This window comes from Mesoplodon bidens (assembly GCF_964165515.1).
Source record: "Mesoplodon bidens genome assembly, chromosome: 15".
Taxonomy (NCBI): Eukaryota; Metazoa; Chordata; class Mammalia; order Artiodactyla; family Ziphiidae; genus Mesoplodon; species Mesoplodon bidens.
This window is the reverse complement of record NC_138171.1, coordinates 24741057-24754208: the sequence shown is the minus strand read 5'-3', so window position 1 is coordinate 24754208 and position 13152 is coordinate 24741057. Positions and strand designations below refer to the sequence as shown.

General features: G+C 42.9%; 1 protein-coding gene across 2 annotated transcripts in view; it reads right to left on the bottom strand.

The window, feature by feature from the left end:
- The window catches only part of PIGU (phosphatidylinositol glycan anchor biosynthesis class U), a 577582-nt gene that overhangs the window by 450418 nt on the left and 114012 nt on the right, over window positions 1-13152 (bottom strand). The gene's annotated exons all lie outside the window — the stretch shown is intronic.

The following is a 13152-nucleotide window of genomic DNA, read 5'->3' as shown; positions in this document are numbered from 1 at the left end:
ACCTCGAAATTCCCCTTCATTATCCTTCTCCCTTCCCCGGCAGTAACCCCCGACTACAGTGTGAGTTCTTCCATCCGGCAAAAATGCTTTTCTAAATTTTCCAGTCAAGTTTCTTAACAGTATCAGAGGAGTAAAACATGTACCCTTGGGAGCCTAGAAGTATAGTTTATAAGGGCTCGGCAAAATTTCTTCAAAATCTATTTTAGTGAAAGATCATAGGAATTTTCCACTCCATAATCGATATGTTTGTGTTAATATAGAAATAATCCTTTTAAATACTTTTCCCCAAATCTTCAAGTAAAACTGATTCTCTGAGCTATCACTGCATGCTGTCCCTGTCCCTGTGGACCAGGAAGCACATCCTGGGAGGCGGTGACTGCAGGACTGCAGCAAAATGACACTGGATCAGTAATTACCTCAGAGATGCCGGGTTTAAAGGAAAGTGAGGTATGGCCACCACTATCTCCTCTTTGTTCTCAGGGGCTGTTGAGGCTTCGATCCAAGTCTAAGCTTCTGCTGTCCTTTTGTCTTGAGTTTCTCCAAGAAGAATAATGGGAGAAGATGGTCTGAATAACATAAATTACCCCAGAGGAGAGGTCAGGTTTCTATAGAGGGGAGAGGGAGGTCTGGCAACAGAGCAAGAGTTTAGAAAGAGTTTGGGGACCTGGCCCTCCTCTCTTTGCTTAGTTCCTCAACCACCCCCTCTTGTTTGCCTTAAAGTTCTCCATCATAAAACTTCCCTCAAGGTCCTGAGGAGAGTTTGGCTCCGTTTGGCTTTGGGGAAAACTGGATGACCCATGAACATAAAGATGGGCAATGGGTTTTCAGGAAGCTTGCCTTGTGTTCATTGCAGTTTGTGATGCAGCATGGACTCATGTACCCTGGACTAAACTCCAGGTGTTAAGAAGTCTAAATAATGGTACAGCACATGTAAATACCCAAGTGTTTCTGTACTTAAAAGTAGCAAGCGTACAGGAATAAAATAACTACTAAGGTTAGAAACTGACGTTGTCCTGGGCGGGAGGGAAAGGCATGGCTTCTGGGTTTCAGAAGTATATTTGCCAAAATAGCAGGGTGTTTCTGCTTACACCTGTCAACCACAATCCCCCCTTTCAAGATCACATCAGCCCAGAAAGCGCTCTCAGAGGTAACCCCTGTCTGATTCCCTTCAGGTGTGATACATAGCTGGGGTCCCTGAGCAAGGGGCCTGCAGTTCAGGTAATGGTTGCCTCCCAAGGAAAATGCTGCAGCTGTCCTCTGCCTTCACCATTTATTCCTCCACTTCAGTATTTGCCACTGTTCTGGAATTCTCATGTTTCTCTGTGAGCTGGTATTGCCTTTCTCCAAAAATGTGTTCTAAAAGCACTCCAGGAATTAGAGCCTTTCTCCCCTTTCATATATTTGACTCTCAAACCAACTGCACTTTTGTATATTTTTTCATTGAGAATCCTAAACCATCTTTCCACACCAAATCCAGGTTCTGGTGAATTACCAGAAAAAAAAAAAAAAGAAAAAGAAGTGGAGATCTCATAAATTTGATCACTGCAGCAGGTAGAAATCATTAAATTGCCAAGCACATCAAATTGGTTGATGCAATCCAATGTCAGTGAACTTAAACTGATCATATTCAGTCAAGAAAGAAGATAACACAAACACATTCAAAGTGCTAGTCCTAATACCATTGTGTTAAACAAGCTCAGTTGGATCAAAGGCCAACTTTATTTGGGTCTCCCACTGTCTTTATCTTTATTCTCTAGGGCTTGCTCTTCCTCTGCCCCTGGATGGCATGTAGGGCAAGTCCCAGGCTTCTCCCATCGGTAGATGACACATCCAGTCCAGTGTAACAAAACTTTTGAATGGTGTTTGGAGATAGAAGCCACCCCTTCCCCAGGCTGGGCCCGCTGCCAGTCTTGCCCCTGGCAGTGGAGGGGCAGCAAGTGCTTGGCTGTGGCCTTCCCCCCCCAACCCCGCCTTGTGCTGCCCATGTTGCTAACGGGAGTGCGATGAGGGGAGGAAAGTTCATACTTCTTCAATACTGTTGTGAACTGGCGTCTTCCTCTCGGAGCCTGGTGCGTGTTCAAAGCTGACACTTGTGCTTCTGGTCCATTTTACACGGGTTTTCAAAAACCTGCCCCTGTCCCCCCCATCCCCGTTACCTTCTGTTGTGCATCCCCAACCTTCCATTCCCTTACTTTGGGCGATGTGCTTGCTCTGACTGGCCCCTTATAACTTTCCTTTTGGCTCCTGGTTCTCGGGGTCCCTCTCTACACACTCCCTCTCTATTGATTCAAGGTGAAGTAGAATCACCCTACCACCTCCCTCCATGGATGGTGAGACTCAAGTACATCCACAGCTTCTAAAAATTGTCCTCTAACTTCTAGCTCTTTTATAGGCTAAAGATGATGCAGAATTGTGAATTCACTTTGGGACACCTTGTTTTTCAGTCCTGCATTGGTCCTGTTCCTCTCCTGCCATATGGCAAGTGTTGCCTTGGGGTCTCAGCAGAAACTGAGAGGAAAGTAATTACACTTTAACATCCTCGTTCACAAGAAATATGTTGTTAAAGACTTGCCTAAAGGTGAGGTGGAATAAGGAATTTCATCATTTTTAATTCTCTGGGTTTAAGTACTTTTGACATGCAAGACTGTTGTTTGACTTTCAAGTATTGGGTTTTCATATATATTTAGGAAAAACATGAGCAAAAGTAGCAGACTGCCTGTAACTTGTTCTTATTTTGCAATCTTCCTTTGCAAAAGAGTGCTTGATTTGTTTATTCATTCAGTTATTTAGTGAATGCCTGCTATGCCCAAGGCCTCAGTCTAGACATAAAGGAGATGGTGGCAAGAGCTTATTTCTAGTGAAGATGAGATGACCAATTGAAAAAACAAAAACCAAACTATGCTTCGGCCCTACCCTAGACCAGTTAAATCATAATCCCTGAGAGTAAGCTCTGGACATCATCAGTTTGTAAAAGCTCCCTGGACATACAGCTAGGGTTGAGAACCACTGGCATAGTCCTTCATGCCCTGGTTAAGAGTACAGGAGTCTATAACAAAAATATCATTCAGAGATAACTTTTGAAAGATAAAAAATGTGAAGGGAATAAATGCAACAGAAGAGTTGCAAGATAAAGTTGAGAAAATCTCCCAAAAGGTGGGAAAAAAGAAAATGGAAGAGAAAAGTTTAGAAGATTAAAGGATCAGTCCAGGATATTCAACATCTGATTAACAGGAGTTCCAGAAAGAGAAAGTGGGGTAGAAAATTATCAACAAGAGACTATAAGAATATTTTCTAGAAGTAAGGACATAAGTTTCCACATTGAAAGATCTGAGTGTCTAGAGCAGTTAATTTTAAAAAGACCCATGCCAGGCCTCATCATCATGAAATCTCAGAACACTATGGACAGATACGATCCAGAGAGAGAAAAAGAAAAACGGTACAAAGGATTAGAAATCACAACAGCACTGGACATCCCAGCAGCATCATTGGAAACTAGAAGAGAATGCCCTCAAAATTCTGATTAAAAATAATTTACAACCTAGAGTTCCATACCCAGCCAAACTATTAGCCAAGTGTAAGAATAAGGTAAATATTTTCGGACAATAGAAGGTCATGTGTATTTATCTGCTATGCACCGTTTCTCAGGAAGCTACCGAAGAATGTACATCAGAATAAGGGAGTGAAGGAAAGAGTGTAAAGCAGGGTATCCAGGCAATTTGAGGCTCCAACACGAGAGAAAGTCAAAAGGGTTATGTCAGGATGGTGGTGAAGGGTGCTGGGTAGTAAACCTAGAAAGAAATGCTGAATGGGGTAGGAGGTTGTTTCCAAGAAGAAAACAAAACTGATAGGTCATCTCAGGTTTTTCAACACATTCAGAGGAGATTTTGAGCTTGAGTTTTCAGAGAAGTTTGAGAAGCCTAAACATTCTTTGTTCAGGAGGCCTGAAAGGAAAGTCACGGGCAGGAGGTGGGGATTTGGGAGTCACTGTCAGTTGGAGGCACTAATGGGTGTGAACGTGGACATGACCAGGATGACATGAGAGGGCTGAGGAAAGCTGAGGGCCAAGGCAAGGTGAGAATGCTGAGGAGCAGCTGGAGGCTGGAAAGGCCAAGGGGAGGCAACCTCACCAGGTGACCGGCCAGCTCTAAGGGCCAGCATCTGGGGAGGGCAGGGGCTAAGGACACAGCAGGAGGGGAAGGGGGTGGCAACCCTGGCCCTGTCATTCAGGGAGGTGGTGTGAGAACTGAGCACTCCCTTGGCTAGAGGGAGGGAAGGGGACCAAGGGAGTGAGGCCCAAAGGAAGGAAAGGCCAGGTCCAAGGTCCCATGTGGGAAGTGAGGTTGGTGGTCATGGCCTACACTTCCCAGTGAATCCAGAAAGACTTCAAGGAGTAAGGGTGGGGCAGTCCCAGACAGAGGCTTGGGGACCCCTGGGTGGGTTTCAGATCCTCCAATCTCTGGGAAATTCCATTTAGAGTTCTGCAGACAGGAACAACCAACCCTTACTCAGACATGATGACCCTGACTCAGACCTCATTCCTCCTGGGTCTTCCCAACATGAGGCCCATTTTACAAGTGAGTTCACTGCCTTAAGTAAGATGCCACAGCCCCATGGTACCAAAGTTGGTCCATCTGATTCCAGGCCCTGTTTCCCAGGACTCTGTTCCCTCCTGGTCACTCACTGATCCTTGACCTCAGATGTAGACTCTGTTACTGTCTTCATTTTTCAGATGAAGAAACTGAGGCTCCAGAGGGAAAGAATTTGCTCAAAGTTATGCAGTAAGTGGTAAAGCTACTTCAGACCCAGATCTGTCTGCTGTTGTGTAAAGGAGCAAACAGATGCTCAGATAAGGAACCTGCCATGGTCACACGGTAATTGGTGGCCAACCCGGCCAGGGGTTGCTCCACCTTCATGTGACAGGCCAGCCAAGGACAGCTCTCCGCCTTTTCTCACGCCCATGTGTCCCAGTCAGAAGCCACAGAACAGCACAGATGAGACACTGCCCTGAGCTGACACTGTTCCCCAACAATCCTGAACAGTCCTCTTAGAGCCCCTTAGTGCCCAGTAGCAGTGATCAACCCAGACCCAGTCTGTGCACATGGAGCAGGTGGGAGACCCACGCTCAGGTAGGCAGTGACTCAGAGAGATGACACAATGGGTACTCAGAGGAGAGGTCCTCATCCAACAAGTATTTACTGAGCACCTACCATGTGCTACTTTCTGTCTAGGTGCTGGGATAGCACAGGAACCAAATATATAGGAAATGCTGCCCTTAAGGGGCTTGCATGTTAGTGGGAAAGAGAAATAAAACAAAATACATTTTAAAAACTATATAGCATATTAAATTTAAGCCCACAAGGAGATACCATTACATGACCACCATAATGGCTAAAATTTTAAAAACTGGCAATACCAAATATCAACAAGAAAGCAGAGCAACTGGAACTCCCATATACTGTTGACAGGAATCTAAAATGAAACATCAGTTTCAGGTGTACAACATAATTCAATATTTGTATATTGTGAAATGATCATCACAATAAGTCTAGTTAACATCTGTCACCATACATAGTTACAAAATTTTTTTCTTGTCATGAGAACTTTATGGTATACTCTTTTAGGAACTTTCAAATATAGACTACAGTAGTATTAACCATAGTCACCATGCTGTACATTATATGCCCATGACTTTTATATGGTTTTTTTTTGTTTGTTTGCGGTATGCGGGCCTCTCACTGTTGTGGCCTCCCCCACTGCGGAGCACAGGCTCCGGACGCACAGGCTCAGCAGCCATGGCTCATGGGCCCAGCCGCTCCGCGGCATGTGGGATCCTCCCGGACCGGGACACGAACCCGCGTCCTCCGCATCGGCAGGCGGACTCGCAACCACTGCGCCACCAGGGAAGCCCTATATGTTTATTTTATAACTGGAAGTTTGTATCTTTGGGCACTCATTTCACCATGCCATACCCACAACCCCACCTCCAAACTATTCTGTTTTCTGTCTCTATGAGCTTGTTTTTTCTATTTGCTTGGTTTACTGTGTGTGGGTTTGTTGTGGTGGTGGTGGTGGTGGTGGTGGTTTTTTGCTGTACTGCATGGCTTGCAGGATCTTAGTTCCCCCGCCAGGGATTGAACCTGGGCCGTTGGCAGTGAGAGCAGGGAGTCCTAACCACTGGCTGCCAGGGAATTCCCTTATTTGCTTGTTTTTTAGATACCACACATAGGTGAGATTATGGTGCATCCATGTTGTCTCACATGACAAGATTTCCTTCCTTTTTATGTCTGAATAATAATATTCCATTGTATATATATGCTACGTTTTCTTCATCTGTTCATCTACTGATGGACACTTAGGTTGTATTCATATCTTGGCTATTGTAAATAATGCTACAATGAACATAAGGGGGTACTTACATCTTTTCAATATGGTGATTTCATTTCGTTTGGATAAAGGAAATACGTTTTCCAAAGTATACTCAGAAGTGGAATTGCTGTATCATATGATAGTTCTATTTTTAGTTTTTTGAGGAGCCTCCATGCTGTTTTCCGTGAGCTGACACTGTTCCCCAACAATCCTGAACCGTTGGGACCAATTTACATTCCCACCAATAGTGCACAAGGGTTCCCTTTTCTCCACATCCTCACCAACACTTGTTATTTCTTGTCTTGAGAACAGCCATTCTAACAGGTGTAAGGTACTATCTCATTGTGTTTTCAATTTGCATTTCCCTGATGATTAGTGATATGGAGCACCTTTCATGTACCTGTGTCTTTTTTGGAAAAAATGTCTACTCAGATCCTCTGCCCGTTTTTTTCTTTTTTTATTTAAATAAATTTATTTATTTATTTTTGGGTGTGTGGGGTCTTCGTTTCTGTGTGAGGGCTTTCTAGTTGCGGCGAGCAGGGGCCACTCTTCATCGCGGTGCGTGGGCTTCTCACTGTCGCGGCCTCTCTTGTTGCGGAGCAAGGCTCCAGACATGCAGGCTCAGTATTTGTGGCTCACAGGCCTAGCTGCTCCTCGGCATGTGGGATCTTCCCAGACCAGGGCTCAAACCCATGTCCTCTGCATTGGCAAGCAGATTCTCAACCACTGCGCCACCAGGGAAGCCCCTCTGCCCGTTTTTTTTAATTGAATTGGTTTTTGCTATTGAGTCATATAAGTTATTTATGTATTTTGGATATTAACCCCTTATCAGATACAGGATTTGCATAAATTTTCTCCTATTTGGTGGGTTTTCTTTTCATTTTGTTGTTGCACAGAAGCTTTTAAGTTTGATGTAGTCCCAGTTGTTTATTTTTGCTTCTGTTGCCTTTGCGTTTGGTGTCAATTCCAAAAAATCACTGCCAAGACTGATGTCAAGGAGCTTACCATCTATGTTGTCTTCTAAGAGTTTTCTGGTTTCAGGTTTTACATTCAAGTCTTTAATCTATTTTGAGTTGATTTTTGTGTATAGTGTAAGACAGTGGTCCAGTGTCATTCTTTTGCATGTGGCTGTCCAGTTTTCCCATGAAGAGACTGTTCTTTCCCCATTGTGTATTCTTGGCTTCTTTGTAGGTAAATTGACCAGATATGCATGGGTTTATTTCTGGGCTCTCTATTCTGTTCCACTGATCTATGTGTCTGTTTTTATGTCAATATAATATTGTTTTATAATAGCTTTGTAATATAGTTTGAAATCAGGGAGTGTAATGCCTCCAGCTTTGTTCTTCTTTCTCAAGACTCCTTTGGCTATTCAGGGTCTTTGTGATTCCATACAAATCTTATGTTATTTTATTTTTCAAATAAATTTATTTATTTATTTTTGGCTGCATTGCGTCTTCGTTGCTGTGCGTGGGCTTTCTCTAGTTGTGGCGAGTGGGGGCTACTCTTCCTTGCAGTGCATGGGCTTCTCATTGCAGTGGCTTCTAGTTGCAGAGCACAGGCTCTAGGAGCACAGGCTTCAGTAGTTGTGGCACGTGGGCTCAGTAGTTGTGGTGCATGGACTTAGTTGCTCCACAGCATGTGGGATCTTCCAAGACTAGGGCTCGAACCTGTGTCCCCTGCATTGGCAGGAGGATTCTTAACCACTGCGCCACCAGGGAAGACCCCCATACAAATTTTACAATTGTTTGTTCTATTTCTGTGAAAAAGGCCACTGGAATTTTAATAGGGTTTGCACTGAACCTGTAGATTGCTTTGGGTAGTATGGACATTTTAACAATATTAATTCTTCCAATCCAAATGAGCACAGAATATCTTTCCATTTATTTATGTCTACTTCAATTTTTTTCATTAGTGTCTTCTAATTTTCAGTTTGCAGATCTTTCACCTCCTTAGTTAAATTTATTCCTAGGTAATTCATTCATTTTGATGTAATTTTAAATGGAGTTGTTTTCTTAATTTCTCTTTCTCATAATTTGTTATTAGTGTATAGGAATGCAACAGATTTTTGTATATTGATTTTTTATCCTGCAACTTTACTGAATTTGTTTATTAGTTCTAACAGTTTTTTTGGTGAAGTCTTTAGTGTTTTCTATGTATAATACGATGTCATCTGCAAATAGTGACAGTTTTACTTCTTCCTTTCCAATTTTGGATATCCTTTATTTCTTTTTCTTCTCGAATTGCTCTGGCTATGACTTCCAATACTATGTTGAATAAATGTGATGACAGTGGAAATCCTTGCCTTGTTCCTGATGTTAGAGGAAAAGCTTTCAGCTTTGACTATGATGTTAGCTATGGGCTTGTCATATATGGCCTTTATTATGTTGAGATATAAAGCTATTATAAAACAATATGGCCTTCCTCTGTACCCACTTTGTTGAGATTTTTTATCATAAACAAATGTTGAATTGCAACTTACTGAAATGCATCAAAAAGATAAAATGGATGCATGGACAGATTGACAGATAGTGATAATGCAAATGGAGCAAGTGTTAAGTGTAGGATGTAACTGGTAGGTATATGGGTGGTCACTGAATAATTATTTCAAGTGTTCTATTCGCTTGAAAGTTTTCATCACAAAATGTTTAGGAAAAGCGTATAACATATTAGAGTGTGATAACTGCTCTGGCAAAAAAATTAAGCAAAGTGTTGGGAGGGAGGATAGAGAGTGACTGGGGTGGGGGCTGCAGTATTAAATAAGGTCATTCAGGAAGGCCTCCCTGAGGAGACATTGGAAATTAGAGAGTGAGCCACAAAGAGGCCTTGGGGAAGAATGCTCCAGGGAAAGGGACCAGTAAGTACAGAGATGCTCTGGGGCACACGTGTGTCTGGGATTCCCAGAATAGCAATAGCAAGGAGGCCAGTGTAGTTGAAGCCAAGGGGGCAAAGGTGAGGTAGATAAGCCCAGAGGAGCAGCAGGAAGGCAGATCCTGCAGGCCTCATGGCATACTTCCAGCTTTTGACTTTTACTTTGAGTGGCGTGAAGGAATAGCATGATCCAACACCTGTATGCACAGGAGGACTCTTGTCAGTGTAGTGAGACCAGGCTCAAGTGGGCAAGGCCAAAGCAAGGAGACCAGGGAGGAAACGATGGCAGTAGACAGACAAGAGATGATGGTGGCTCTGACTTGAGTGGCAGGAGTGGAAGTGGTGAGAGGTGGTCAGATTCTGGAGATATTTTGAATTTGGAACCAAGAGGATTTGGGCCTGGAGAATGTGTGGGGCTGTGGGAAAGAAAGGAGTCAAAGATGACAGGTGTAGAGAGGGAGGGTTACAATCAGAGTCCATTTTAGGGGAAGATCATGGGTTCATTTTGGGGAGGTCAAGTTTGAGGTGTCTGCTAGACTTCCAAGTAGAGACAGAGAGTAGTAGGCCAGCCCTCTGGATTCAGGGAAGATGGAGGAGAGGAGGAAGAAGTGAGCAGAGTAACCAGAGGACTGGTGGAGGGAGTGTCAGCCCTGCTGACTGGTCAGGTAAGAGAAAGATGGAGCACAGAGCATCTGTGGGATTTGGGGGATGGGCCTATCCCCAAAGGCTTAGCCTGACAAAAGAAAGGAGTAACCACTTTCTCAAGGCCATGGCAGACCTAGTTCTTTCAGCTGCTCTTAATGACTCTGATCACAATCTCCTGCAACTCTGTGTATGTGAGATGTGTCCACTTTGACACACACAGTTCTGGATCAAGAGTCAGCAAACTAAAGCCCTCAGGCCAAATTTTTCTGTTTCAGCAAATAAAGTATTATTAGGACACAGCCTTGCCCATTCAGATTGTCTAGGCCTGCTTCCACACTCCAACAGAACTGAGTAGTTGCCAGAGACCATATGGCCTGCAAAGCTGAAAATATTTAGTCTGTGCTTTTAAAGGGAAAGCCTGCTGACCCCTTCTCTCCCTCTTTCACTACAGGAATGTCCTGTTGTTCTGTTACACAAGATATTTAATAGGACATTTAGGTGGCTCCCAGTTTTTTTGTTGTTATTTTGAAAATGTTCCAATAAACATACTTAACTGTATTTCTTTGGGCTCATGTGCACACCCACACGTTTAATTCCTGGTTTGGAGGATATGAGCATTTCAGTTTTGGTAGATTTTGTCAAATTGCTCCCTAATATAGCTGAAATGACTTACACTCCCATCAGCAGTGTAAAGAGTTCTCATTTTCCCATATTACCCTAAAACTTAGTGTTGTGTGTTGTTAGACTTTATTAGTTAGCAATCTTTTATTGTTTGTAGATTCCTTTGGGTTTTCTGACTGTGAATGATAGTTTTGCTCCTTTCTTTTCCTTGTCTTGGTACTCTGGCTGGGCCCTCCAGGCAATATTTGCATTTTGTTCAATAATACAATTAGAGGCTTCCCTGGTAGCGCAGTGGTTGAGAGTCCGCCTGCCGATGCAGGGGACACGGGTTCGTGCCCCGGTCCGGGAGGATCCCACATGCTGCGGAGCGGCTGGACCTGTGAGCCATGGCCATTGAGCCTGCACGTCCGGAGCCTGTGCTCTGCAACGGGAGAGGCCACAACAATGAGATGCCCGCGTACGGCAAAAAAAAAATAATAATAATACAATTAAAAATTCTGTTCTTGGGGCTTCCCTGGTGGCGCAGTGGTTGAGAGTCCGCCTGCCGATGCAGGGGACACGGGTTCGTGCCCCTATCCCGGAAGATCCCACATGCCGCGCAGCGGCTGGGCCCACGAGCCATGGCCGCGGAGCCTGTGTGTCCGGAGCCTGTGCTCCGCAACGGGAGAGGCCACAGCAGTGAGAGGCCCGCGTACAGCAAAAAAAAAAAAAAAAAAAAAAAAAAAATTCTGTTCTTGGCTCTAAAGGGAATAATGCTTAACATTTATCATGTAGTATGGTGTTCTACCATTAAGTATAATGTTTGATGCAGGTTTGGGTTTTTTTTATTATTATTATTATTTTGGGAGAACGCAACTAAAAAACCATCTGGACTACTTTTTGTTTTTTGTATATGGCTACTCAGTTTGTCTATTTCTTTTTTAATTAGTCTTGGCAAATTATCTTTTACTAGAAAATTGTCCATTTCATCTAAGTTTTTAGTGTATTGGCATAAAGTTTATAATCTTATTTTTGTCATTTCTGCTTTATCTGTAGTTATATCCCTTTTGCACATTAATGTTTATTTTATTGGTCTTTTCAAAGATACAGCTTTGTTTTGTGGTACATACTAGTGCTTTTGTTTTCTATTTAATCAATTTCTGCTCTTCATTATTATCTTCCTTCCACTTTCTGTGGGTTTACATTTACTCCATTCTAAAATTCTTTGACATTCTGCTCATAAATTCTCCATATTTCTTCTTACCTAATACCACTGATAAGGTTACAAATCTTGTAAATTCTGCTTTAGTCCCCCCACCCACCAAACTAGAGTTTTTATATGTATTCTCATTTTTAGTTTGACCTAAATAGTTTTCATTTCCATATGATTTCATCTTTGAGTAAAGAGTTTTCTAGAAGTGTTTTTTAAATTCTTAAAAAAAATTCTTTTTTAGAGTGTTTCAGTTTTTTTGGTAAATGTATTTATTTATTGGCTGCGTTGGGTCTTTGTTGCTGCACTCAGGCTTTCTCTAGTTGCGGCGAACAGAGGTTACTCTTTGTTGCGGTGCATGGGCTTCTCATTGCGGTGGCTTCTCTTGCAGAGCACGGGCTCTAGGCGCGCGGGCTCAGTAATTGCGGCTCGCAGGCTCTAGAGCACAGGCTCAGTAGTTGTGGCACACGGGCTTAGTTGCTCCGCAGCATGCAGGATCTTCCTGGACCAGGGCTTGAACCTGTGTCCCCTGGATTGGCAGGCGGATTCTTAACCACTGCACCACCAGGGAAGTCCCTAGAAGTGTTTTTAAATATCGAAAGATTTGGAGTTTATTCAGCTCTTGCTTGTGGTCAGAGAACACGGTCTGTATGAAATTAACTATCTGATTATCTGTTGAGATTTGTCTTGGAGCCTGGCCTACTCTATGTCTCTGCTTGGAAGCTAGCAGACATCTCAAACTTGACCTCCCCAAAATTAACCCATGATCTTCCCCTAAAATGTACTCTGTAATTCTCCCTGTCCCCATCTGTTGTCTTTGACTCCTTTCTTTCCCACAGGTAATTTTTTATAAATGCTTCTTGTGTGCCTGAAAGTAACATATTGGGTTCAGGGTTCTACCAGGGTCAATTGATTAGAATTATTAATGGTATTAAAATCTTCTATATCCTTTTTTTGGCTGTTTGGTCTATCAGTTACTGAAAAAGTTTTAATATCTACCACTGTGATGAAGGACTTGGCAATTTCTCCTTGTATCCTGTCACTTTTGCTTCATACACTTTCAGCCTTTTTTTTTTAAACCTCTAACATACAAGTTCAGAATTGTTATATATTCTTAGAAAATTGCTCTTTTCATCACTTTGTGTTGATGCTCTTTATCACTAATAATGTCTCTAGCCTTAAAGCCTATTTTGTCTGATTTTGCTATGGGTATATCTTTTGGTTAGTTTTTCTCTACTATACACTTTTTTCCCAACTGTTTACTTTTGGTGCCCTTAGGTTTTGAATGTCCTCTTGTAAATAGCATAGACCTGTATTTTCTTTTTCTTGGCCAATCTGTTCACCTCTCTTTTAATAGATGAATGTAAAACACTTTCTACCTCTGTTTTTTTTGTTTGTTTGTTTGTTTTTTTCAGTACGCGGGCCTCTCACTTCTGTGGCCTCTCCCGTTGCGGAGCAACAGG